At 42.0% G+C, this 25956-nt stretch overlaps 1 long non-coding RNA gene across 1 annotated transcript; it reads left to right on the top strand.

Moving 5' to 3' along the window:
- The first annotated feature begins 23 nt into the window (after nt 1-23).
- Nucleotides 24-25956, top strand: LOC125092941 (uncharacterized). The gene is made up of 3 exons (XR_007125110.1): nt 24-95; nt 24319-24405; nt 24677-25956. It is a non-coding gene; the product is annotated as an uncharacterized LOC125092941 (long non-coding RNA).

Below are 25956 nucleotides of genomic sequence, written 5' to 3'. Positions count from 1 at the left end.
AGGGGCGGGGCGAAGGAGTTCTGGGAGGGGAGGGAGCGCGGACGCCGTGGGGAAGAGGTCGGAGGTCTCCGAATCTAAAGCCGGTGGACAGAAGGGTATGGGTTCATTCGCTTGAGCAAGTTCCTGTACTAAATGATTGGCTATACGTAAACCCTTTCTGAGAGTGGGTGCCACAGGGCAAGCGCTCAGTGGGGTTACCTGTATCATGCTCAGTATTGATTTCTAAATGTCAAGCATGGTTTCCGGAAATAAAACAGGAACTCTGCGCTCTGTTAGCTCACAGTCTCGGGGGAAAGAGATATGTAAACAACAGCCTTTAGGGCTGTCAGCGTTTTAAAACGGTGTGTATGAGGAGTTTGACAAACTCGCCCGGAGGGCGAGACCTTGCACTGTGGTGTCCTACCTCTCTTAATGTCCTACCTCTGCCCTATGAGAGAGACAAATAGGTCAAGTAGCTATATCTATCTGTGGGATCCCAAGTTAAGATAATGAATGTGGCAAAAATTTTGTCTCTAACATGATGTCTTCAACAAGACTAAGTTGATTTGTTTCTTCTCTTATAACGTGCATTCTGGAACTTTGCCTTTATCGTAATCATCTCTCTATCCATACCAACACCTAGCAAAATAATTTGAGTATGGCAGGGTCTATAGCCATTTGTGAATATTAACGGAAGTGTCTCAGTCTCCAGGGGAGTTCTAATGAAATTCTGGTGATGAGACTCTTAGATAGAAAGGACATCTTCTTGTACATGTGACTCTCCAGCAAACTTCAGGTGATAGTATAGATAGAAGTCTTTCCCCTCATAAGTAGAACATAAAGAGAGTGGCCAGGTACCACAAAAAGCTGTATGAAGGACTAGATTCCTGTTCTAGATGAATTTGCCCTTTAATGAGGAGTCAGACAAGCAAAGTTAACTTCTCTAGTTTCATAAAAATCAGAAAAAAAAGAAAAGCAGTAATTACTGCTATTGGTGAATACCCAGGAGCTGGGGGAATTGAGGAGAGGCAAAATTAATGGAATATTTATACCTAAGTCAGGGAGCCCATACATTGTGCCACGGAGAACAAGATGAAGGTAGGGAGTTGGACTCTAAGTTGGACTTAGAAAGGCAGGGTCACCCAGATCTTTGGATAATTAGTTGATCTGTTTGATGAGACCAGAGAAAATAAAAGGTAGTTACATGAGTGTGGACAATAGTGAATTGAAAAGAAAGTAAAAATTTTCAAGCACCACATTTGTTGGTATGTGACTGTAGGAAGACTGTTTTGTCTTTTGGATGGTCAGAAAGATTGAGACAAGTTTGTAACACTGTTGCCATGGTCCAGGTGATAAATGGTCAAAACTAAACTAAGATTGTCAAGTGCGGCAGTGAATGGCAAGGATTGGTTGTGCGTTGTGATTTGGTGAGCTGCCTTTTCTGGAAATGTTCAGTCAAAGGCTGCAAAAGAATCCTAGAGAAGGTATTCTGCATTTGGGTGAGTGCAGGATAGACTAATGGTGTCCTAGGTTTGTTCCAACTCCAGCATTTCTTGTGCCTATGAAAAAAAAAACTATAAGGATTATCTATTGAAAAAAAAAAACTACTGTCAGGTGTTGGGTTTTAGAAAAATATATAGAATCCTATTTATATGTTTTAAGTTGTCAGCTGGGAATGAATATTGTGCTTTTAAAAATAAGGTGATTCAACATAAGACATTCAGTTTTATTCTTCAGTCTCTTTCTTGGCAGACCCTCTCAGAGCAGTGCTTCTCAGCCTTTAATGTGCATGTGAATCATCTGAAGATTTTATTAAGATGCAGTTTCTGGTTCAGCAGATCTAGGATAGGACCAGTAATTCTGCATTTCTAACAAGCTTCCAAGGATGTGGGTTCTGATGATCCACAGACTTTACTTTGTGCAGCAGGCCATCAAACAACCAAAGGTATAAATGAACCTGTGGTTAAAATACACTTTTTTTTCTGTTCAATAAAAGTACTTTATGAAGAACACCTTTAGGTAAGGCTGACAAATGCTTTCAGTATAGTCCAAAGACCTGAACCTAAGAGGTACTTGGGTTTGACTTAGTTCCCTGCCTTCAGGCAAGCAAAGACCAAGATCAGAGACGGATGATTGCTACTTCTTTTCTTTAGCTCTGGCAAATCACAATCAGTCCTCCTCCCCTTGCCCCGCCACTGCATACACATACAATTAGAAAAGCTCATTACACATTCTGTACAATTGCAAAAAAAGAATTCTCATATGTTGTACTATATCTTTACACTATATGTCAGATATATCACTAAAATTTTTTAAATATTTTTTAAAGTTTTTATTTTATTTTATTTATTTGACAGAGAGAGAGAGAGAGATATCACAAGTAGGCAGAGGCAGGCAGAGGGGGAGGGGGGAAGCAAGCTTCCCGCTGAGCAGAAAGCCCAATGGGGGCTCAATCCCAGGACCCTGAGATCATGATCTGAGCCGAAGGCAGACGCCTAACCCACTGAGCCACCCAAGCACCCCATCACTAAAATTTTTATCTATAAGATATAGAACTGAATCTTGCTGGTTAAACTTAGCTCATTCCTAAGAGGCACCAGGCCAATACAGTGCAGGGACGGGCGGGGAGCAGAAAACATGATCGAGTCTAAATTCTGCTACCAGCTTGCAGTGTGATCTTGGGCAAGTCATTCACCTCTTTTGATATCACTGGTCCATCATGAAAAAAGAATGATCACTGAGATTATTTCCAGGTCTGAAAGACTCATAAAATTAATCTGAAAAGGATAAGTGAAATGAGCATTAAAAGGAATAAAATATAACATTAAGGAGCTGAGATTTTGAAGCCAGACTTCCTAGGTTCAAATCTTAACTCTGTCACTTACTAGCTTTGGTAATCTACTGTGTATTTTGGACAGATTACCTTACCTTCTCCTTCCTCTATTAAGAGGAATAATGAGATGGTATATGTCAAGTGCTTAAAATGGCATGTGGCACATAGAAAGCACTCAATACAGTACTCAATAAAGTGCTGCTATAATTTTAAAGGAAATAGAAGTTAGAATGGTTTTCAATAGATATTTGTTTCAGACATTGTGCTCACTGCTGGAGTTACAAAGGTGAACAAAACAGCATGACCCCTATCCTCATTGAATTTGCAGAGAAGACAAACATTAATCAAATAACCACATACATAAATATAAAATGAGATTTGAGATAAATGCTGGAGAGAGACAGACATGAGGCTAGGACAGAGTATAAGAGGGGATTTAACTTAGGAAAATTCAAGAAAGCTTCCTTAAGGAAGTGAGAATTGTACAGTACACAGGAGGCCAAAGTGTCCACTGTCCTCTCCAAACTGAACCCAGAGAGTCTGGAACTTGAACAAACCTGGTGACTAACATCTGTAAGCAGTCAGTGGCCAATGTCTTCATCATCTGTGACCACATGTACACGGTCAGCAGCTACTCATCACCTGATGCCAGCTTTGCCTTTGGCATGGGCATGAGGCACAGCAAGGCCCTCATCATCTCACTCATGAACCATACAGCAGCCTGGTTGACTACAAGCCACTGGAGAAGAAGCTCTTTGGGACAACTTCAACATGGTCACCTATGACATCAGGCGGTCCAAGATGTGAAAAGCCTACCATATCTGGAAGGGCAACAGCAGGTGATGCTTAGGGCTCCTGAAGGGAGAGCCAGCCAGCCAAAGCCCATGCTGCTTTTGTCTGCTTTTTAAGCTTTCATTATTAATCCAGAACAACCGATGTCCGTTATCACCATATCTGACTGTGTGGAAATAGCTGTTTGGGGGATTTAGAGAGTTTCACCACAGATATTCTTTTCTTTTTTCAACTTTTTGTTTGTTTGTTTGTTTATTCGACAGATTGAGAGAGAGCGCACAAGCAGGAGGAGTGGCAGGCAAAGGGAGAGGGAGAAGCAGGCCTCCCGAGGAGCAGGGAGCCCAACACGGGGCCTGATCCCAGGACCCCAGAACCATGACCCGAGCTGAAGGCAGTCACCCAACCAACTGAGCCACCCAAAATAGTTCAAGTTTTGTGGTGTTGCTGGGCAAATCTATAATGCATAGTAGTCTCTTCATGAAAACCACAAGGCTTTTTATAAAAGGCCCTCACTGGCTAAAGAGGGTATGTTTGGGGGATAAGAGTTTGGGCAAAACAGCTTGCCCCATGTGGCATCCAGGATCATCCCCTGCATGTTGCCTGGTTACCATAACCCACAATGAAAAACAGCACTTCTAGAAGAAGAGGATCAACTCTGTGGCTGATACTGAACCCATGTTTAGTTGGCTTCTAATGTGTCATGTATGTCCAGTGGCTATTACATAAACTTTGCCCTGTGAAATAAAGTGATCTTATATACCATCCTCTTTGGAAAAAAGGAAGTGAGAAGTGAATTAAAACATAGCCTCTTCCAGGACTTGATATGGCTGAATGCAGAGCAAGGGAAAGGCCAAAGAATTGAGTAAAGGCCAGTTCTTACAAGACCTTATAGGTCATAATAAGGATTTGGGTCTTTGTCTTAAGAGCTATGGGAAGCCATTGAAGAATTTTTAAGTAGGGGAGTAACACACGTTATAGTTTCTAAAAGGTCCCTAGAGCTATTGTAGGGACAGAACAAACTGAAGGGAGAAAGGTGTTTATAGAGAGTTCAATTATCAGGCAATTGTAGTTAAGGTGAAAAATGAAGGGGGTTGTCAAAGTGATGATGAGTTGTTGGATTCAAAAGACTTTTAGAAGGTAAGATCAATGAGAATTGACTATAACCTGGATATTTTGGAGTTGAGAGAGAGAAATTTGTCAAGAATAATCTTAAAATTTCTATAACTGAAATAGTGGCATTTGGAGGATGATGGTGATCAGCTGAACTAGTCAGTCTTCCTCTTGACAGTTTGAGCTAGGAAGTAGAAAGAAGCAGCAAGGCAGTAGAGATAGGTGTATAAAGTACATTTTTAAAGTTTTATTTTAACTTTGTTAAACTTTGTTTTAAAGTTTGTGATGATTCCACTTTGAAAGGAAGGAAAGGGTAGTAGCGGGAGAGAAGTTTCAATGAAAGAAGAAATTTCTACAGAACATGCTTATAATTATCTCTCCCTGGTGAAAGAGAAGTAAAAATCACACTGACTCCTGGCAGCCATTCTTTTTATTGTTTATTTTCTAAGCATTTAGAATAGAAGTAAAATAAACCTACCCTATGACCCAGCAATTCCCCCCCTTTGTATTTACTCAAGAGAAATGAAATGAAAAGAAATGAAAGCATATTTTCACAAAAACACTTGTACAAGAATGTTCATTGAGACTGTATTCATAATAGTTAATTATTATCTATTAACTATTAATTATAATTAATAATAATAATTATTAATTTTAGTGATCAGCACCTGGCAAATGGATAAATGAATTGGCACATTCCTACAACAGAATACTAAGCAGTGAGGACAAACAAACCACGGAAACACAATGACATTTAAATTTTTTTTAATTTTTTGTTAACATATAATGTATTATTAGCCCCAGGGGTACAGGTCTGTGAATTGCCAGGTTTACACACTTCACAGCACTCACAATAGCACATACCTTCCCCAATGTCCATAACCCAACCACCCTCTCCCTACCCCCCTACCCCCAGCAACCCTCAGTTTGTTTTGTGAGATTAAGAGTCTCATGGTTTATCTCCCTCCCAATCCCATCTTGTTTCATTTTTTCTTTCCCTACCCCCTAAGCCCCCCACGTTACCTTTCAGATTCTTCGTATCAAGGAGATTATATGATAATTGTCTTTCTCTGATTGACTTATTTCACTCAGCATAATACCCTCTAGTTCCATCCACATCATTGCAAATGGCAAGATTCATTTCTTTTGATGGCTGCATAGTATTCCATTGCATATATATATACCACTTTTTCTTTATCCATTCATCTGTTGATGGACACCTAGATTCTTTCCATAGTTTGGCTGTTGTGGACATTGCTGCTATAAACATTTGGGTGCACGTGCCCCTTCAGATCAGTACATTTGTATCTTTAGGGTAAATACCCAGTAGTGAAATTGCTGGGTCATAGGGTAGCTCTATTTTCAACTTTTTGAGGAAACTCCATGCTGTTTTCCAGAGTGGTTGCACCAGCTTGCATTCCCACCAATAGTGTAGGAGGGTTCCCCTTTCTCCACATCCTCGACAGCGTCTGTCATTTCCTGACTTGTTAATTTTAGCCATTCTGACTTGTGTGAGGTAGTATCTCATTGTGGTTTTGATTTGGATTTCCCCGATGCCCAGTGATGTGGAGCACTTCTTCATGGGTCTGTTGGCCATCTGGATGTCTTCTTTGCGGAAATGTCTGTTCATGTCCTCTGCCCATTTCTTGATTGGATTATTTGTTCTTTGGGTGTTAAGTTTGATAAGCTCTTTATAGATTTTGGATACTAGCCCTTTATCTGATATGTGGTTTGCAAATATCTTCTCCCATTCTGTCAGTTGTCTTTTGGTTTTGTTAACTGTTTCCTTTGCTGTGCAAAAGCTTTTGATCTTGATGAAGTCCCAGTAGTTCATTTTTGCCCTTGCTTCCCTTGCTTTTGGCGATGTTCCTAGGAAGAAGTTGCTGTGGTTGAGGCCGAAGAGGTTGCTGCCTGTGTTTTCCTCAAGGATTTTGAGGGATTCCTTTCTCACATTGAGGTCCTTCATCCATTTTGAGTCTATTCTTGTGTGTGGTGTAAAGAAATAGTCCAATTTCATTTTTCTGTATGTGGCTGTCCAATTTTCCCAACATCATTTGTTGAAGAGACTGTCTTTTTTCCATTGGACATTCTTTCCTGCCTTGTTGAAGATTAGTTGACCATAGAGTTGAAGGTATATTTCTGGGTTCTCTATTCTATTCCATTTATCTATGTGTCTGGTTTTTTTTTGCCAGTACCATACTGTCTTGATGATGACAGCTTTGTAATAGAGCTTGAAGTCTGGAATTGTGATGCCACCAGCTTTGGCTTTCTTTTTCAACATTCCTCTGGCTATTTGAGGTCTTTCCTGGTTCCATATAGATTTTAGGATTATTTGTTCCATTTCTTTGAAAAAAATGGATGGTATTTTGATAGGGATTGCATTAAATGTGTAGATTGCTTTAAGTAGCATAGACATTTTAACAATATTAGGTCTTCCAATCCATGAGCATAGAATATTTTTCCATTTCTTTGTGTCTTCCTCAATTTCTTTCATGAGTACTTTATAGTTTTCTAAGTACAGATTCTTTGCCTCTTTGGTTAGGTTTATTCCTAGGTATCTCATGGTTTGGGGTGCAATTGTAAATGGGATTGACTCCTTAATAATAATTAGTGTATAGAAATGCAATTGATTTCTGTGCATTGATTTTTACTGAATTCCCGTACAAGTTCTAACAGATTTCGAATGGAGTCTTTTGGGTTTTCCACATAAAGTAACATATCATCTGCAAAGAGTGATAGTTTGACTTCTTCTTTGCTGATTTGGATGCGTTTAATCTAACAGATTTCGAATGGAGTCTTTTGGGTTTTCCACATAAAGTAACATATCATCTGCAAAGAGTGATAGTTTGACTTCTTCTTTGCTGATTTGGATGCGTTTAATTTCCTTTTGTCGTCTGGTTGCTGAAGCTAGGACTTCTAGTACTAAGTTGAATAGCAGTGGTGATAGTGGATATCCCTGCCTTGTTCCTGACCTTGGCGGAAAAGCTCACACAATGACATTTAATGCGCTTGGCAAACCATGGCCTACAGCCTGGCTAACTGTGTTTGTAAACAAAGTTTTATTGGAACAGCCAGGCCCACTCATTTATCTTTTGTTGGGCTGTTTTCTGGCTACATCAGCAGAGTTAGGTAGTTTCAAGAGATAGGTCCCAAAGGCTAAAATATTTACCACCTAAAAATATTAAGAGAAAATTTGCTGTCCCCTGAATTAATCTCAAAACATGGTGCTCAATGAAAAAAGTAAATACTCTATGATTCCATCTGTTATGAAATTCTAGAAGGGCAAAACAAATCGAGGTGTGAAAAAATCAGAACAGCTGTTGCCTCTGGGGGAGTGGAGCACATATTGACTGGGAAGGGTCACAGGGAAACTCAGGGGTGATGATGGCGTCATAGATTTTGATAACCATTTGGATTACACAGTTCAATGCCTTTTGGGGGGGAACTGAGAGGTGTTCTCTTGTGATTTGTACATTTTATTGTGTAGACATGGAAAACACTGTTAGCAAACATTGAAACTTAAGTAACAACATTTATGCCGAACTATTTAGGGGAACATGTTCTGATGTCTGTGATTTTCTCTGAAATGCCCCCCAAATAGGTGGGATTAATGGATAGAGAGAGGATAAATGTGTGAATGTGTGATACAACAAATGTAGTAAAATTGCAGTGGACATTCTTGCAGCTTCACCTCATGCTGGAAATTTCTCATAATAGAATGTTGGGGACAAAAAACAATACTGGCAATGTGTAAGATCAGGATGTTTTCATTTACACAAATACAAGAGCTCAAAGATAATATTGTACCAACCTCTAAATAAGATAGAGTAACAAATCCAATAGTAGATAGACCCTCACTCCTTTTACAGGGTTTTATGGAGAAATGACCCATTAAAAACAATTCCCTTCTTCTTCTAGAACAAACTTGCTGGGCGTGCATGGCCCCATCTTGATGGCCGAGAGCTAGAAGTTGGGCCTGTGGTCATGAAGGAAGTTGTTGTAGTATCCTTTCTGTTCAGATGATGCTCACATATATACCCTAACATTTGACTTTTTCTTGGATGGTTATCCAGTACAGGCAAGTTTTGACTGAAGAAGACTCACCCACATTGCCTCTGCTTTCATCCATAGCCACATGAATAGAGGGAGTGAGAGGAATGTCCTCACAATGCTAGGGTCCTGTCATGGGATCACAACCAAAAGAATGGGTGTCATGTCATCTCTGTTCTCAAACCCTTAATGTAAAGTGTTCTCAGTTTGGTTGAAAGTCAGGTGACTTGAATGATCCAGGCCAGAAACCATTCTGTACAACAGAAGCAGCAAGATGATGTACAAAGAGGAGGAATATGGAGATTGTGAGGGGTGAGGCTTGTTAAGGTGGGGCATCACTGGGAATATTCATAGCTTCTGTTGATGTGCTGGAGCTGCTCTGGTTCTGAGCAATTCTCATTCCTTCACTTCCTGCAAAGTCCAATTATTTGTCTTCTTTTTCCTCCCTTGGTTAATTTAGCTGAGCACCCTGTATTTACCTGGTGGTTTTCTCATAATACATTTCCTATTATTTGAGGTAACCCAAATGAGTGTTGGTTCTTATCACCAAAAAGAAGAAGAAGAAGAGGGAAAGAAAAAAATAATGCACATGGGGAGATGCTTACCAAGTTGTACCCACATCTGGTCATCCATAGTTCATGTCATTCCTGTAAGTTTTTTTCTTTTAAGATTTTCTTTATTTATTTGATAGAGAGAGAGAGAGCACAAGCAGGGAGAGTGGCAGGCAGAAGAAGAAGGAGAAGCAGGCTCCCCACTGAGCAGAGAGCCCAATATGGGGATCCCCAGATCATGACCTGAGCAGAGAGCAGACTCTTATCTGACTGAGCCTCCCGGGTGCCCCATAATTTCAGTAATTTAAAAAAATATGTACCGAGGGGCACTTGGATGGCTCAGTAGCTCTGCACTCAGCGTGAAGTCTGCTTCAGATTCTCTCTGCCTCTCTCTCGCAAATAAATAAATAAAGCTTAATGTACAAAATAAAAGCCTAAAGGACAATAATACCTGCATCATTAAGGTCATTTCTTGTTAAGGTTATTGTTATTTTTTGATTTTCCAAATACTTTTTAAGGTTTTCTCCTGGTTATGGTTCATATGTTCCTGCTTCTTCACACACCTGATGACTTTTTATGCCATGACAAGAATTCTGTGCTATATTATTGTGTGTTGGAGGATTTGTATTCCTTTAAATATTTTGTTCTGGGTAGGTTAGGTTTTTGGGGAACAATTTGATCTTTTCAAGACTTTCTCTTAATTTCTCTTAGGTGGCACCCACTAGTCTTTTAGTTTAGGTGTAATCTGGTCCCATGACTAAGGCAAGACTCTTCTGAGGATTCTACTAATCCTCCATGTGTTAGGAGTTCTTCCTGCTCAGGAAACTCAGGTTGTTCTTGGCTCTGTGTAAGCTCTGGGGATTTTTCTGCATGTTTTTCTTGGGTAATTCCTGTACATGGATCCCTCACTCAGTGCTTACTGGAAAACTGGAGGGGTCCCCACTGATGGCATATGAGGCCTTCAGTATAGTTATCTTTTCTCCAAACACAGCCCCGTGGATTCTAGCTACCTTGATCTGTGTCTCCTCAGCTCTGTGAGACCTCTGGGTTCTGTTGGGGTGCTCCCTCCCCGTATACAGCCTGGAAACTCTTGCCAGGCAGGAAACAGGGTCAGTCAGAGGGCTCACATTCTTTATGTCCCATCTCTCAAGAGAAGGGGGTGGGCACAGTTGTCACTGCCTGCTGTTCAATATTTGAAAACCAGTGTTTCATAACTTTTTTTTAAGGTTGCTGATCACTTCACTTTATTTTTTTATTTTTTAAAGATTTTTTTAAATTAAAATTAATTTTAATTTTTAAAAAATTTTTAAATTTATTTTCAGCGTAACAGTATTCGTTGTTTTTGCACCACACCCAGTGCTCCATGCAATCCGTGCCCTCTCCAATACCCACCACCTGGTTCCCCCAACCTCCCACCCCCCGCCCCTTCAAAACCCTCAGATTGTTTTTCAGAGTCCATAGTCTCTCATGGTTCACCTCCCCTTCCAATTTCCCTCAACCCCCTTCTCCTCTCTAACTCCCCTTGTCCTCCATGTTATTTGTTATGCTCCACAAATAAGTGAAACCATATGATAATTGACTCTCTCTGCTTGACTTATTTCACTCAGCATAATCTCTTCCAATCCAGTCCATGTTGATACAAAAGTTGGGTATTCATCCTTTCTGATGGAGGCATAATACTCCATAGTGTTTCATAACTTTTGTCCAGTTTTGTGTTGTTCAAGATGGAGGGATAGATCCAGTCCCTGTTATTCCATTATGGCTGGAAGCAGAGGTTCCTAATACTTTCTAAATATTTCAGGTTTTCTACAATTTATATACCAGCTATGTATACCCGCAAAAGTCAAGTCTTTAAAAAAAAATTATCCTATACAGTAGCAAGCAAGTTAGAACAATGAAAGTTTGAAGCCAACAAACCAGATTTTACATTCAAATCAATTATTCATCAGTGAAGACTGATAAGCCTAAAATGGCATGATGTAGAAAATGAGATATCATGTGCTCTAAATGACTTCTATCACAAGAACAAAAACCAAAAACCACCCACCACCGCCACCGCCACCAAAACCAAACTGTGAACATTTCAAAGAGCATTCTGAATTTCCATAGAACTGTATATTGTGGCAGTTGACGTGGGGGAGCCTGGAAGCAGGCTGACAGAAATAGCTCTGTTTTCTCATTTATTTAAAGCTAATTCTGCCATAGAACGTCACCATGGGCCTGTGCTCCACCCTTCCTCCACCAGCCTTTGGGGATATTTCTCCTGAGGAGGACCAACAGAGCACAGAGAGTCTGTTTTGTCAGTTATCAGGGAAGCTGCATCTAATATAAACTCCCCTGAGTGTGCCAATCCAGTGGCTCTTACCAAAAGAATGGAAGACTCATCCCCTTCCTGGAGGGTGTCTCCCACAGTCCTGCCTTAGCCTGCCTCAGGCCACATGAGGAACACAAGGTGAGAAGCACCTCCCCACTCTAAGATCCAAGATACCAGAAATGGTTGGTTGATGAGACATCTTCCTCAGAATTATCTACCCATTCCCTGGCAGGGGAAGGGGATAGGGGTAGGGGCCGGAGGAATCCTGTTTTGCTATGTTATTCCTCCTGTAATCTGCTCTAAATGCAACCTGCTTTCTGTGGCCTGTGGCTTCTGAGTCAGGAGAATGTCAGTGAGCCAAGAGCTGTGCGAAGGGAAGGCTCTCTCTATTGATCCCAGTCCAGAAATGCCTTCTGGCTTCCTGGCAGCAGTGCTGGTCTGAGACCCCGCCTCTGTTTATACTTCCTATCAAAATGTTAGGACTTCAAGCTTTAGCCTTCACAAAATCTGTGAAGCTCAACAGTGGAAAATCACAGCCAAAGATCAAATGCACACAGTGATGTCAAAAGAAAAAAAAAATCTGGATTTCCTCACTGTCTTACAATTTTTGTCTTTATTGTCTTTGATTAGCCTTCTCTAGCTTTGCGTGAGGCGGGTGACACTTTAGTTTCTCATATCTTGAGATGTTTTCACGGTTGCAGGTAGTTGGGTGATGGGGATGGGTGCAGGGAGATGCCTGTTAAGGGAATGAATAGATAGAAAGGGTGGGAGTCGGGTTGATGCAAAGGGATGCGTGGTGGCCAACTTAGTCAATGCTTGAGAGGGTTTCCAGACTGAGCTGCTAGCTGAGACCTGCACACCCCCTCACTCACTCACCCCCATGTTTGGCCTGTCCTGAGAGTGGGAAAGCATTCTCTTAGGCAGGGACCATGGCAGTTACAAGTGGAGATTCTGGAATCTCCTGAGGAGGTTTCCCAAGTCCCATTCTTGCCTCTCCCTGACTACTTCTAAAATCTTCTTTCTGGCTTCTGCTGCTTTCTAGGTAAGCAGTCCACAGTCTACGGAGCTCAGCTGGTATAGTCTGCCCTCCCTGTGGTGATTTTCTTTAGTACAATAATTAATAGAGTGAGTTCCAAAGTTAGAGGGTTCAAATCTAGCTCTGACATCTGCAAGTTATGTCCTCTCTCTGACTCATCTGCTATCCCAGGAGGTTACTGTGAGAATTAATGTAGAAATCATACCAGGATGTCTAGTGAGCTGTAACCCCAAGTGACCGCTACTGTTTGCCCTGAGAATTATAGGAAGTTCTTGGGGCTGAATCTGCCCCTTCCTTTTCCTTCATGTCCGTGTCCCTCTTTCATCTTTTTCTGCTATTTACCAGTTACTCACCCTGGGCTGGCTACTAAATGTTCTGTGCCCTATTTGTTAAGGACAATAACAATGCCTTCCTCAAAGGGTTGTGATGCTGGTTAAATGGAGCCATTTAACGTAATGTCCAAAATGAAGTCCTCATGTAGTTTAAGACAACACCTGATGTGGAGAGAAAACTAAAGAGATGGCTGTTTATACTGGAGTGAATGCAGTTTTGTTTTTTAACTGCACACCAAAGCCGCCATCTTGGTCTGTGCAGTAGCGATCTAGTGTGGGTAACAGGTGAGAGAGTTCCCTGGGGGTGGCAGCTGTCTTTGGATCCAGAATCCCATAGACTCTTAGACCTGTTAAGCCACTAGGTGGGGTCACTGCTGATTGAAGAGATGAAGAGGAGGCTGTGATCTTGGAAATCTAAGGAAATCTCTAGAAGTCCTTTTGACTCACACAAAGTTAATTCACATTTAGTCCCTTTAAAAATCTTTGTTATGAGGGTGTCTGGGTGGCTCAGTCGGTTAAACATCTGCCTTTGGCTCAGGTCATGATCCCAGTGTCCTGGGATCAAGTGCCACATCGAGTTCCCCGCTCAGTGGAAAAGCCTGCTTCTCTCTCTCTGCTGCTCCCCCTGCTTTTGTGCTCTCTCTCTCTCTCTGTCAAATAAATAAACAAAATCTTTTTAAAAAGCTTTGTTATGAGAGATATTAAGTAATATCATTTGCAATATTATAGGCACTCCATTTTTTAAATCCCACTTTTTTTTTTTAAAGATTTTATTTATTTATTTGACAGAGAGAGATCACAAGTAGGCAGAAAGGCAGGCAGAGAGAGAGAGAGAGAGGAGGAAGCAGGCTCCCCGCTGAGCTGAAAGCCTGATGCGGGGCTCGATCCCAGGACCCTGGGATCACGACCCGAGCCAAAGGCAGAGGCTTAACCCATTGAGCCACCCAGGTGCCCCTAAATCCCACTTTTAAAAATAAGAAAGTATATCTAATAGTCTATGTATACATACATAAACAGTTAGCATATGCATGGAGAAACTTGAGACTGTATTCCAAACTGTTAGTATTGGCATCTTCAGTGGAGCAGGAAAGGAATTACGGGAAACTTTTTCTTTTCTGCAATATATATTTTTATATTGTCAGAACTTTTAAATAGTGATAACACATTTTTCCTTATTATGTCAGAATAATTTAAATATATTTGTCCCATGTATTAATATGTGAAAAGCGATGTGCATGCTCCTTTTAAAAGTATTATCTGTATGTGAAATAGACATAAGTATTTTGCCTAGAAACTTAAGTCCACCTTATCCCCTCCATCCAAGGCATGCTAGGAACCCATTATAGGCACAGGTGACAGAAGTTTGTACATGTTTTGGAAAACGCTGGACACATTCAGCATTTTCCTGAGGCAGAAACATGGGAATGGGAACCATTGAATAACATCCAGCTGACTGGGGTCGGGGGTCCACTTGGACACCGCTGCCCCTAATACGCACTGTCTCTTCCAGGCAGCTCTGCCCTGCCACCAATCCATGTCACTTTCTGTTCCTACAGCTTTGTTTCTCATGATGTCCCAGCTCCCACTGCCAAATTTGTCTCCTATAGGCCTCTAGGTTCCAACTTCTTGACCCTGGTTTGACTTTCTCTTTTTGTTTGTTTGTTTTCTGGCCCTAGTCTCTTGATTGCCTTGCCTGTCCCAGATGTTCAGACACTGTGACCACCTTTCTAGGTCTGTTTGGGCAGCTCTGCCTGGCATTGGCCTATGACACAACTCTGGAAATTCCCAGATATCTGAGGGGGAGATCTGAAGAAGTTAACATGGCTTTGAAACTCCCTTAAATACACAAATACACAACTGTGTATTTGCAGGTAAACCAGCCATCTATGGCCTTGGTTTTTAGGTTCATCCAAGATGTTGCATGTATCAACAGTCTGTACCTTTTTAATTGCTGAGCAGGATTCCAAGGTATAAGTGTAGTACTGTTTTAACCATTCATCTGTTGAAGGATATCTGGGCTATTTCATTTTTGGACCACCACTACAAACATCCCTGTACAGGTTTTCGTGTAAACCTAAATATCCATTATCCTTGAAATAAATGCCCAAGAGCACAATTACTGAGTCATCATGTACTTGCACATTTAGATTTGTAAGAAACTGACAAAATGTTTTCCAGAGTAGCTGTACCATTTCACTTCCCATCCATAATGTATGAGTGATCTAGTTTCTCAGCATCTTCCCCAGCATTTGCTGTTGTCACTATTCAGGGTGGTTTAGTGATATAACGAGGTTTTAATTTGCATTTCCTTGATGGCTAATGATGTTGAACACCTTTTCATGTGTTTATGGACCACATGTATGTCCCCTTTGCAGAAATAGCTGTTTGGGTCTTTTACCCATATTTAACTATTTCTAAAAAATTAACTCTGTAGAAAGTCCAGTGATACGAATCACAAAGTCCTAGGAAGCACTATTTTACATTTGTTAGAGCTTGTGAAGGGTTAAGGAGAGAGTCAGGAAGATATGTACTGTGCCCTGCCCTTCAACTTCTTCCTACATAAGACAATTAAAAATACACTAAACTGATGGGGTACAGGTTTCAAGATATCAATTGGACCACATTTTCTAGTGTTCAGGGTCACCATGTTTGGTGAAAGTCCCTTGTCCTACACAGATGGGGCTTTCTTTCTGGTAGCAGAAGGAACAGCCCGAGCCAGAGTTGTCTCTCTAGGGTGGGCTTACCCATCTTGCTTTCTCTGTCTTCGTCTCTGCATGTGGCAGCCTTGTAGATCTTCAGCCAGCTGGGGAAGGAGTTACACTGAAGGCAGAGAAGAAGACTCACTTCAAGGCAGGGGCTCCAATATTTTTTACTGAGCATGGTTCCCTGGGTTAAACACCACATTCCCAGGTAATAACGAAGTGCAGTTAGAAGAACCTCATTCAGTGCTCTCAGGATCTTGCTTGGGCCACTTTCTTTTTCATGGAGCTGTTGACTCTTCAAAGTCAAACTCAGCATGGGGAGGCCAAAGCCAAAGCCAGTGAGTGATGAAAGCAGTACTTACTGATGAGATTTGGCTTCTAATGGGGGATAAGGTTGACAAACTCTATTCCTTTGTGCACCCAGGCTGGGTGAGTCCTAACTCTTCTAATGTGTTCCCAGAGTGAGGACGTTGTGATACCTTGCTAACGTCACCAGTAACCTCCTTCCAAACCCTAAGGCCTTCCCCGGGTCTTGCTGCACTCCCTCTCCATCACTGCCTGACATTCACTACGTGTTTTCTTTGTTATATTCTGCTTTCCCCACATTTTATTTTCTCCCCCTATGCTACCATTTCTCACTCCTCCAGATGTCTAACATTAGCTATTACCTCAGGTCCTTGTCTGGTGTTCTCCTCTTCTCCCTATAGTCTCATTCCCTTCTAGGGCTCATTCTTTTTCAGGACTTCAGACACCTCTCCTTTTAGATGTCACCCAAGAGGACTTCCCTTCTGGACTTCCAGCTTTTTTCATGTCCACTGCAGCCTTTGCCTTGCCATCAGTATGCCTCCATTGTTTTTTTCTTTTTCCCTTTTTTTTTTTAAAGATTTTATTTATTTATTTGTCAGAGAGACAGATCACAAGTAGGCAGAGAGAGAGGAGGAAGCAGGTTCCCCGCTGAGCAGACAGCCCGATGTGGGGCTCGATCCCAGGACCCTGAGATCATAACCTGAGCCGAAGGCAGAGGCTTAACCCACTGAGCCACCCAGGCGTCCTCCATTGTTTTTTCTGCCCCATGGGCTCTTCTTCCTGGTTTCCTGTTCCTAATACTGGCAAATCCACAGTCAAGTATGGATTTATAAATGATAAAGAAGTAGTAGTAACTGATGTAATAGTTGTGATCATGATTCTCTGTTTAACCCAGTCATCTAATGCCTTAGCTAAAACCCAAGTATTTTTCATCCTAAACTTTTCCTTCTCCTTGGGTCAGGGATCCCATAGGGTTTGACCCCTTGTCTGTATAACAAAACCCAGATGAATGTTGAGTTCAAAACAAGAGGGCATGTGGGAGTTTTTCATTTGGACAAGAAGTGACTTTGGCATAGTTCCAAGCATTGTCTCTAGCTTTTTCTAAGAATAAAAGCTAAGGGGGAGAGAGTCTAATGGGTGGGAAGGAAGGACTGCTGGGGTATAAGCTGAACTAGTGCTGAACTCAGCATATTTTTACATTCAAATAATGCAGGAAAGAAGACTGGATGGTAAGGAAAGAGGATTGGGGAAGAAGTTTCCATGGTACAAGACACAGCTACACTACCCACATAGGTGCTCCATTGAGCAAGGAGTATTAACTCTCCTTATTCAGAGTAATGTAGGGGTGGGTTTCTTTGGCATCCTTCATGTCTCTGGTCGTGCAGCTGAATAGGTTTTCTTTTCCTTGTCTTCTTTCCCCAAATCCATCAGCTTTTGCTTACCTTTACCTCAGTGAGCCCCAGGGATCTGGTAAAGGCAGAATGTCTATTCCAGGGGAAAAGGAAGACAACAAGAGACCATCTCTAATCACATCCTTATGTAGGAAAAGTAAAGCACAGAGTAGGTGGTGACTCTCCTGCATGACTTAGTGACTTCATGGACAGAGCCAAATCTAAACACGCACAAATTGCTCCTGAAACTGTAGCCTCTGAAACAATGGTTTCTGGCCATTAGACTTTGTGACTTTTCATCCTTATTAGTTGGTTCTAACTCTATGGTGAAATGGGGAGGTGACAAACATTAAGTTTTCTTTCTAGGCCTCAATCTCCATAATATATTTTAGAGAACATAAGCAAATAGCAAACCCACAAAAACCCAGCTTTAAGCAATTGATCTTCTAGCTTCCTATATTTACTTTTTGTTATTTTAATTTTATTTTTGGAATGTATTTCTTCCTTCATCAGGAAAACTTGAGGTGGCATGCAAAAATACATAGGCCACAGATATTTTAAAAATATGAAGAAATCCGATCAAAGGGAGAAAATATAGGTAGGAGAAATAAGATAAGTCAAGGATAAAGTTAATGTATAGAAATATGTACCATGAACTTGAGCTAAAGGTCCAAAGTAGCTTTGAGCTTTGAGCTTGTAGCCACCAGCACATAAAAGGAAAATATTATATAATATTTTATATATATATCAAATATTATGTCAAATATAATATTTGATATATAATATTATATAATATTAAATGATAGTAATAGTGGCTAGCATTTATTAAGTGTCACCATGTGGTGTCAAAGATAAACAAAGCTGGACAATATTTAAAGTGGTTGAGACAAACTTCAGTCAGTTATATGTGCACTAGGGAAAAGAGTCCATCCAGCATGAACTGAACTCAACTTTGACTTGTACAGAGGTGACCAGACATTTTAAAGGGAGAATGAGGATATACGGAGGAAGATTAGAGGGGTCTCAATAGAGTCAGGCAAGTGAAAAATTACGAAAAGCAGGAAGGAGTTTGGCCCATGTGAAACCCATCTGGGTTTGCTAACTGATGTGTACCCAAGTTAGGCTCTTCCCCTCCCACAAAGGCTGGGAGACAGGGCCCCATCTTCAGGTATAGCCTGAAACAAACAGTAAATTGTTTTGGCAACCCTGAGTTTACTCAGGCAGGCGCTTTAAGAGGGGGACTAGGGTCATCCCGGAGATGTAGACTTGAGTTATTAGGAACTATGTTAATATTTTGTTTACGTCTTTGTAGGCCAAGGTTGAAGCCCAGTGGATGAGAGGGCTCAGGGGAACCTGGCTACAGTTTGGTCCAAGAAAGAATCTCTGTCAGGAGCAGGCATTATTCCACATTTTTTTTTACAAGTATTATCCCATTTATTGCTCACAACATCTCTGCAAAGTGGATGATGTTGTTGTCCCTACTTTACAGATGAGAAAACTGAGGTACAGAGATATTAACAAGTTTATATGGACAGTAAGGGCCAAGAATTAAATCTAGGCATCCTGATAGCTGAAACTAATATTTTAATAATTAATTATTGGTATTATAAGGATAGGACTGCCTCTGTGGATTTGGGGTCTCACCTAAAAGGTGAGATTACTTACTGCATCAGTCACCAGAGAGTAGAATCATGTGTCTCAGAGGAAACAGAAGAAGGGCAGAGAAACGTTAGAGACACTGTCCAGGGGATTCAGCTCTCTTGGCCTTATCCAAAAAGTTGGCAAACTCTTGATAAGGGAGCTTGTGGGAGGGGGATGGCCTATAGGAAGACATCCTCTGCATGGAGCCAGGCCAAGAACCAAGAAATGAAGGCTTCATGTGTGGTTTCTAGAGGCCATGCCACTCTGCTAGGACTAGATCTGAAATAGCTCAGATCATGTGCAGAATGCAGTGGTGAGGGATAGAATATAGGGACTCAGTTCTTTGTAGTTTATTGTCTGATGGTTATTTGTTTCCCTTTCACTCTTACCTGATATTTAGTAAAGACATTTGGAAAGCAAATCTGGGGACTACCCCTCACCAAGTAGGAGAATCAGGTAGGAGGAAAAAAAGCCCACTTGGGAGTCTAGGCTCTAAGCAGAACTTAAATTCCAGAGACATATATGTTTTCTTGAAGTCATCCAACATCATTTTGTGATTCTGGGTTCTTGGTTCATAGTCTATAAGGAACAGCTGCTCCCAGAAAACAAACAGAAAATGAAAAATTTCCCCAGTGTTTTTCTTCCTTCTCTCTGTTGATGTTTATGTGTTATTTCCAGGCAGGGGGCAAAACACAGCAGATTTTCTGTATTGCTAGTGCGGTTTCTAAAATTCCTCCCTCTTCCCCCAAAAGAAAGGGTGCCTGGGTGGCTCAATTGATTAAGTGTCTGACTCCTGATTTTGGCTCAGGTCATGGTCTCTGGGTTGTGAGACTGAGCCCTGCATTGGGCTCCCTGCTGGGTATGGAGCCTTCTCAAGATTCTCTCCCTCTCTCTCTAATAATAATAATAATAATAATATTCCTCCCCTAAGGCCCAAGGCCCTTCCTCTTCAGAAGAACATAGATGGGGAGAATTTGCATTAATAAGACGAGTATATAATTCAAATAGAATTGGGGGTTTTCAGTGTACATATAAATATTGTTACTATTACTTTGTAGTCTACATTTTTCCTAAGCAGTGTATCATGTGTCCTTTAGAAGGAGCCTCCTAAACCACTGTCCCTCTTTGTGCAGGAGACCAGACCAGCTCACAATAGCCAGAAGTCATGCAGACTGATGTCTGGTCTGACAATTCAGTGCTGAGATTAGTGCTCCCTTTCCAACATCTGAGGAGGGGATTGCAGAGGGGATCTGAGAATCAGTTCTGTCCCAGGTAGCCCAGTTTGTTTACAAAAGATTCTGGGGCCCCCCTTCCTCTGCATGTGTCTCTTCTCTGCCCATTGCAAGGCTCACATTTCTGCCATCCCTGTGTATGCGGGTGGGAGGTAGGAAGAGAGGTTTTTTTTTTCCTAAAGGTGCTGCATCAACCTGTGTGCTTCCTTGGCTTGATATCTATCAAGTGAGGGGATGGTGTGTGGGTCTGCCTCACTCAAGAAGTCATTAGAAGAGGACTATGAGGGGCGCCTGGGTGGCTCAGTGGGTTAAGCCGCTGCCTTCGGCTCAGGTCATGATCTCGGTCCTGGGGTCGAGTCCCGCATCGGGCTCTCTGCTCAGCGAGAACCCTGCTTCCCTCTCTCTCTCTCTCTCTGCCTTCCTCTCCGTCTACTTGTGATCTCTCTCTGTCAAATGAATAAATAAAATCTTAAAAAAAAAAAAAAAAAAAAAAAAAGAAGAGGACTATGAGTTTATTTGAATGAATATACCCCTGAACCCATTCTGCACCAGACCAAACAAACAAACAAACAAACCCAAAAACAAAAAACAAAAAACTCTCCTAAGGTTGGAGAGTACCCCAAGGCAAGAAAACAGCTGGAGGTCTACTCTCAGATGTCTGTTAGTCACAGAGTTTTAGGGGACCCAAGCCACCTGAATTTCTTTTCCACTGTCAGACTGCCCAAGTCTGACATAGGGAGGATGAAGGATTCCACCCCCAGTGTCATGGGTGATCTCTCTATTCTTGTGGTACTGAAGGGAGGAAATCAGGTCAGCTGTGAGAGGAGAGTAAGCAAAAGAAGGGTCCAAAAAGAAGAAAGCGAGGTTGAAAGATGAGGGACAGGACAGGACACAGAGGAAGGATAGCTCAACTTCTCCCTCTTTTGGCTTTAGAAGAGTTTGTCTAAATAGACCTCTGTAGCCCTTGACCAGATGCCTGGGTCCAGGAAGTAGGGTATCATGCACACATGTATCTCTGTGTGTCTGTGTGTCTGTGTGTGGCCAGCAAGTGTGAACTTGACAGCAGTTCAATAAGCTATGGGGATTGTTTGCAGTAGCCTCTCACCCAACTCCAACTGCCAGAGACCAAGGCAGTCCAAACTTCTCTTTACAAATTAAGGAGAAAAGGGGGTCCAGAATCACAAATCCCCAACTACAAATACACATTGGTACAAACACATGAAATTCTGGACTCAGGTGCCCCAAGGGCAAATTCCCCACATATCTGCAAAGGGTCTTCTGTGTTGCCTTTGATGAGCTGGGTTAGCAAAGCAGATCAACTCAATTTAGAAAGGATTTTAGTTTAAGTTAATAAGCGCCTACCACATCCTTTCCTCAGAACCCAGGCTCTCTTAAAACAGCTAAGTTCTCTGCAAGCTAAAGATCAGCAGTCAGTCTAATGGGAGTTTTGGAAAAGAGCATTGGAAAGAAATGGTTGGGAAAGGGCTTTCTATGTCTTTCCTGGTAGATGAATCTTCGTAGGGCTCAAGAGCTGCTTATTTCATATAATTGGCGACTGATCTTTTCTAAATGTTTTAGGACTTAAAATAACCCATTAATGAATCTCCTGTATACGACACATAGATGCTCCCAGAAGAAGAGGCTGAGATGGAGTGGGGGTGACTAAGGAATCAAAGGGAGGTTCCTTGACTCACCGGCCAGAGTTGCTTTCCTCTGACGTGTTCTTGCTGGCTGAGATAAGCTTCCACTCAGGAAGCCTAAGCCAGAGAGGAGGGGCCCAAAAAGGGCTAGTGTAGAAACTTGTAGGCTTAAAAATGTGGGGGTGGAGGGAGGGAATGGAGAGAATGGGGATGCAGAAGGAGATCAATCACATGGCTGTTTGTTGAGAATGTCCATCTCTCTTCCTGGAGTCCTAGACATACCTCCCAGAATCCTAGACATAAAATATCTCTATTTCTTCTCAGAGGAGTCCCACACTAAGCCAAACTTTTACTGGGAAGAAAGGGCTGATAGATTCCTTTCAAGTAGTGTTTTTGTCCTCCCAGACGATACCTTATAAAATTAGAACATGTTCAAATATAGAGAGAAGAATAGAAATTAATATTGTAAGGCTCATGGAATTACCACCCTCTTTGCCAAATATGCTTGGGAAAAGTTTTCAATGAAGCCCTTCGGATGCAATTGCATTTGGCACCTCTTCCCTTTTTCTCCAGGTTTCCCCTCTCCTGCTTCCACCTGTCTTCACCTGTGCCCACCTTCTCTCCTACCCTCCAGTAAAGAGCCTGGAATGAGTACAGTTGGATTCAATTTTGTATTTATAAGCCCTAAGGAATTATATACTAAGGAAGCAAGAAGAAACCATTTGGTTGGTTGCCAGTGGGGTTTTTTTGAAGGCAACGTGCCCCAGGGATTCATTTACAGAATATCTAGCGCAAGGTACTGGAGGAAAGAAAGTGTTGTATCCAGAAAATCTAACCCAGAGGTTTTGTTTCTTCCCAACCCTCATTCCCCAACACTTTTAACACTGAATTTTCTCCATAGATGCTTCTCATCTTACCTGCTCTGGGTTTTCCCCTATCTGGTCCCTATCCTCACCTTTGATTGCTAGCCTGTATTCAGGCTCCATGAGCAAGTAGTGGCATCTCTGTGGAGCTCCATACATGCAGAGATGTGTGTCAGTATATCAGGAGGCAGTTAGTTGATGTCTGGAGGGCCCACCAACTTACCTTCTCATTTCCTCTGTAAAGTCTCTTCCACTCTTGGGGGGTCTCCAGCTGCTGCCAAGGAGACTTTGGTTGAGTCTGTCTACGGCCATAGAGTCCGAGGCAATGCTCAGCTCACATTGATGCCAATAAGCCCCCAGAATTTTCTACTCCACGATTATCTGCCCCTCCCTGACCATGAATAAAGGAAAAGTCACACACACATATGTTATTAAAATGAACTGTTTATATTATCTCAGTTGAGTCAATACATTATAATGTATTAAAATGGAAAGGTACAAAATTGAAATAAATACTTTCTGATTCATGTATAAATCTTTTTTTTTTGTCAAGATGACTTTTATCGTCAGTACATGTCACAAGAAAACATTTAAAATGACACTGAAACAATCATTTAAATCATGGTGCATGGAGGAAAAAGGTAAAGAAAACAACTTTTGGCTTGTTTTGGCATGAGACCTTGATACAATTTGGGTTCCCCAAAACCATGTGAAGGGTGGTAAAATAGAAATGCTCAAAACTGACTTAAAAAAATAAACAGGCTTTACAAAAACCCTCTTTTTGATAAACCCAGCCACTTCTCTACATGGTCTGCACTTACAGTAAATACATTCATTATTGTCCATGGGAAGACAGCAACTGCCTTTCGTTTTAAAGAGCTTGGTGGAGAGGCTGATGAAATACACTGCAGCTGAAGGTGAGTAGAATGTTCAGGAGAACACAAAGTCTAGATGGTCTTCAGGAACAGCACTGAGAATGTTGGGGTGTGGAGGGTCTCTGGAACAAGAGGTGGAGGGGAGGGAGCGTGAGGAGTCCAGATCTGAAGCAAAGCCAATTCTGAAGGATAGCCATGGTTGCCAGCAGTTAAAGTATGGTGCAGGGATCTCTCCCCGTCTGAGCAGTTCTGGGTTTGTCTTTAGTTTGGGTATGTTCCTGTTTCAGCAGAGGCTAACCCAGTGCTTTGGAGACAGGGCTGGGACTCTTTTCAGGCACAGCAGCACTGGGGAGATAGGGACAGGTGTAGGAGTTAACAATGAATGCCTACAAAGGGGCTTTCTCTTCTGGTTCTGACTGCTTCTTAGGTGGTCATTAAGGCAATAAGGACTTTAGCAAACTAGAAGTTAAGGGCAGCTAAATTCAGCCAGATTGAAGGTAAACAAAAGGTGGGAAGGAGTCCCTTTCTCCTCAGCTACCTTCCCCCCAAGCACAGGAGGCCTCAGCTCCTGAAGCTCTGAATTTACAGTACACAGTAGCAGAGGGCATGCCCTTTGGAAGGCTCCATGGAAAAGTAGGCTTATCCCTGACTTGGGGCATTTTATTTTCCAGATTCTCTTTCTTGAAGTTCTTTCAGGAGGCTACGCTCACCCAGCAATCAAGTGAAAAGTGGGAAGCACCAAGGTTTATGCATTTAGGGTAAGTCCTTGGCTATAGACTGTCTCTGGCCCATCTCAACGACCTTGAACATCATATGTCCTAGAAAGGCAGGCCTGACACTCGCATGCTTCAGGGAGACCTGTGCTCACCTGGAGAACAGGACTAGCCTTTCAGTGTTCAGGAATATTTCCCCTGCAACCAATTGAATGACAGCTACAAAATCCATGAAGTGTGAGATCCTTGGAAGGTGTGTGAGCCCATGGGTGGGTCCTTAGGAGAGTAATAGAAGCTCCTTTGAATCCACTCACAGAGAGATGTACAGAAGACTGGACAGAACAGATGCAAGGATCTTTTCCTTTCTTCTTGTTTTGGAGTAAAGGAAATGGACCTTGAAATGCTATGGCAAGGATAAACCTTGAAAGCTGCCTGCCATTCTGAGCAGCTTCTGGCAAGATGCTGGGTGATCAGACTATTGAGACCCTGGAATTCAAGAACTGTTCTCAAGCAGTTGCTAAAAGGTACAACCACTTACTCCAGAAAATGAATCACATGCGGTCTCAGTGAACAAGACAGGTAGGTACCTCCTCATCCTGTAGAGCGAGATTGCAGTCTGACGCAGGGGCTCTTCAGGAGATGCCTGAGGCCTGAGGATGCGATGTCTTGGACCCAATGGTTGTGCTGTAATTACTGAAGACCACCTGTACAGGGGGCATTCATGGGGACAAGATGTTCAGAAAGAGAAATGCTGGTTGTAATGGCCAACCATCAGGGGACTAAGCTCTGCCTGACCTTTCTCTGGTAGACGCTGTCTTGTTTTGTTCCTAAGAATAGTGGGCAACATTTCATCCAGGAATCCAGGGATCATGACAAATCTGTAAGGAAGCAAACGTGATCATCAAGCTGTGGGAGTACAGATGAAACAAGATTGGCCATGAATTGATCATTTCTGAATTTGACTGGTAGGTCTGTAGGACTTCCCTGAACAATTTGACTCTAATATGTGCTTAAATATATGGTTTGAAATTATCCACAATACAAAACAAGTCCCTTTAGAGATTATCTAGCTGAATCTTTCATTTTAAAGGTAGAACCCAGTGGTTAAATGCCCAAAGTCACATAAGGAATTAATGCAGAGCCAGTATTAGAATCCTGCCCTCTCTCTGCAGGGATTAGGATATTTTGGTTAGCTTTACGTGCTTAAATAAATGTCATATTCTTCAGCTCTGCTCTTACTACCTTGAAAAGCAGATGGCTGTTTTCAAAACTCCTGCCAAATAGCCTTAAGAACATATTAACGACAGAAGTACCCTTCTCTTATGAAGCCCCAGGGGGGAGTTTTCTTTGAAGGCTCTCTTCAGCCCCAACATTTCAAAGGGAAACCCTCCACCTTAATGTTTGATAGCACAAAGCAGTCACTGTAGCCCCTTCTTCTTGGAGGACCACCACCAAGAAAGAACTGAATGTTCTTCCTGGGCCTCTGGCAGTATTCAGTTTCCTTTAGAACCTGATTGAAGGCTTGGTGGGGGGAAGGGAGCATCACATTTATGACAGGCATACAGTTGGAAAGGGCCCGAATGGTAGCCATTTAAA

This window comes from Lutra lutra, chromosome 2 (assembly GCF_902655055.1).
Source record: "Lutra lutra chromosome 2, mLutLut1.2, whole genome shotgun sequence".
Classification (NCBI taxonomy): domain Eukaryota; kingdom Metazoa; phylum Chordata; class Mammalia; order Carnivora; family Mustelidae; genus Lutra; species Lutra lutra.
The sequence above is the reverse complement of the archived record's forward strand: the minus strand, read 5'-3'. Positions and strand labels throughout refer to the sequence as shown.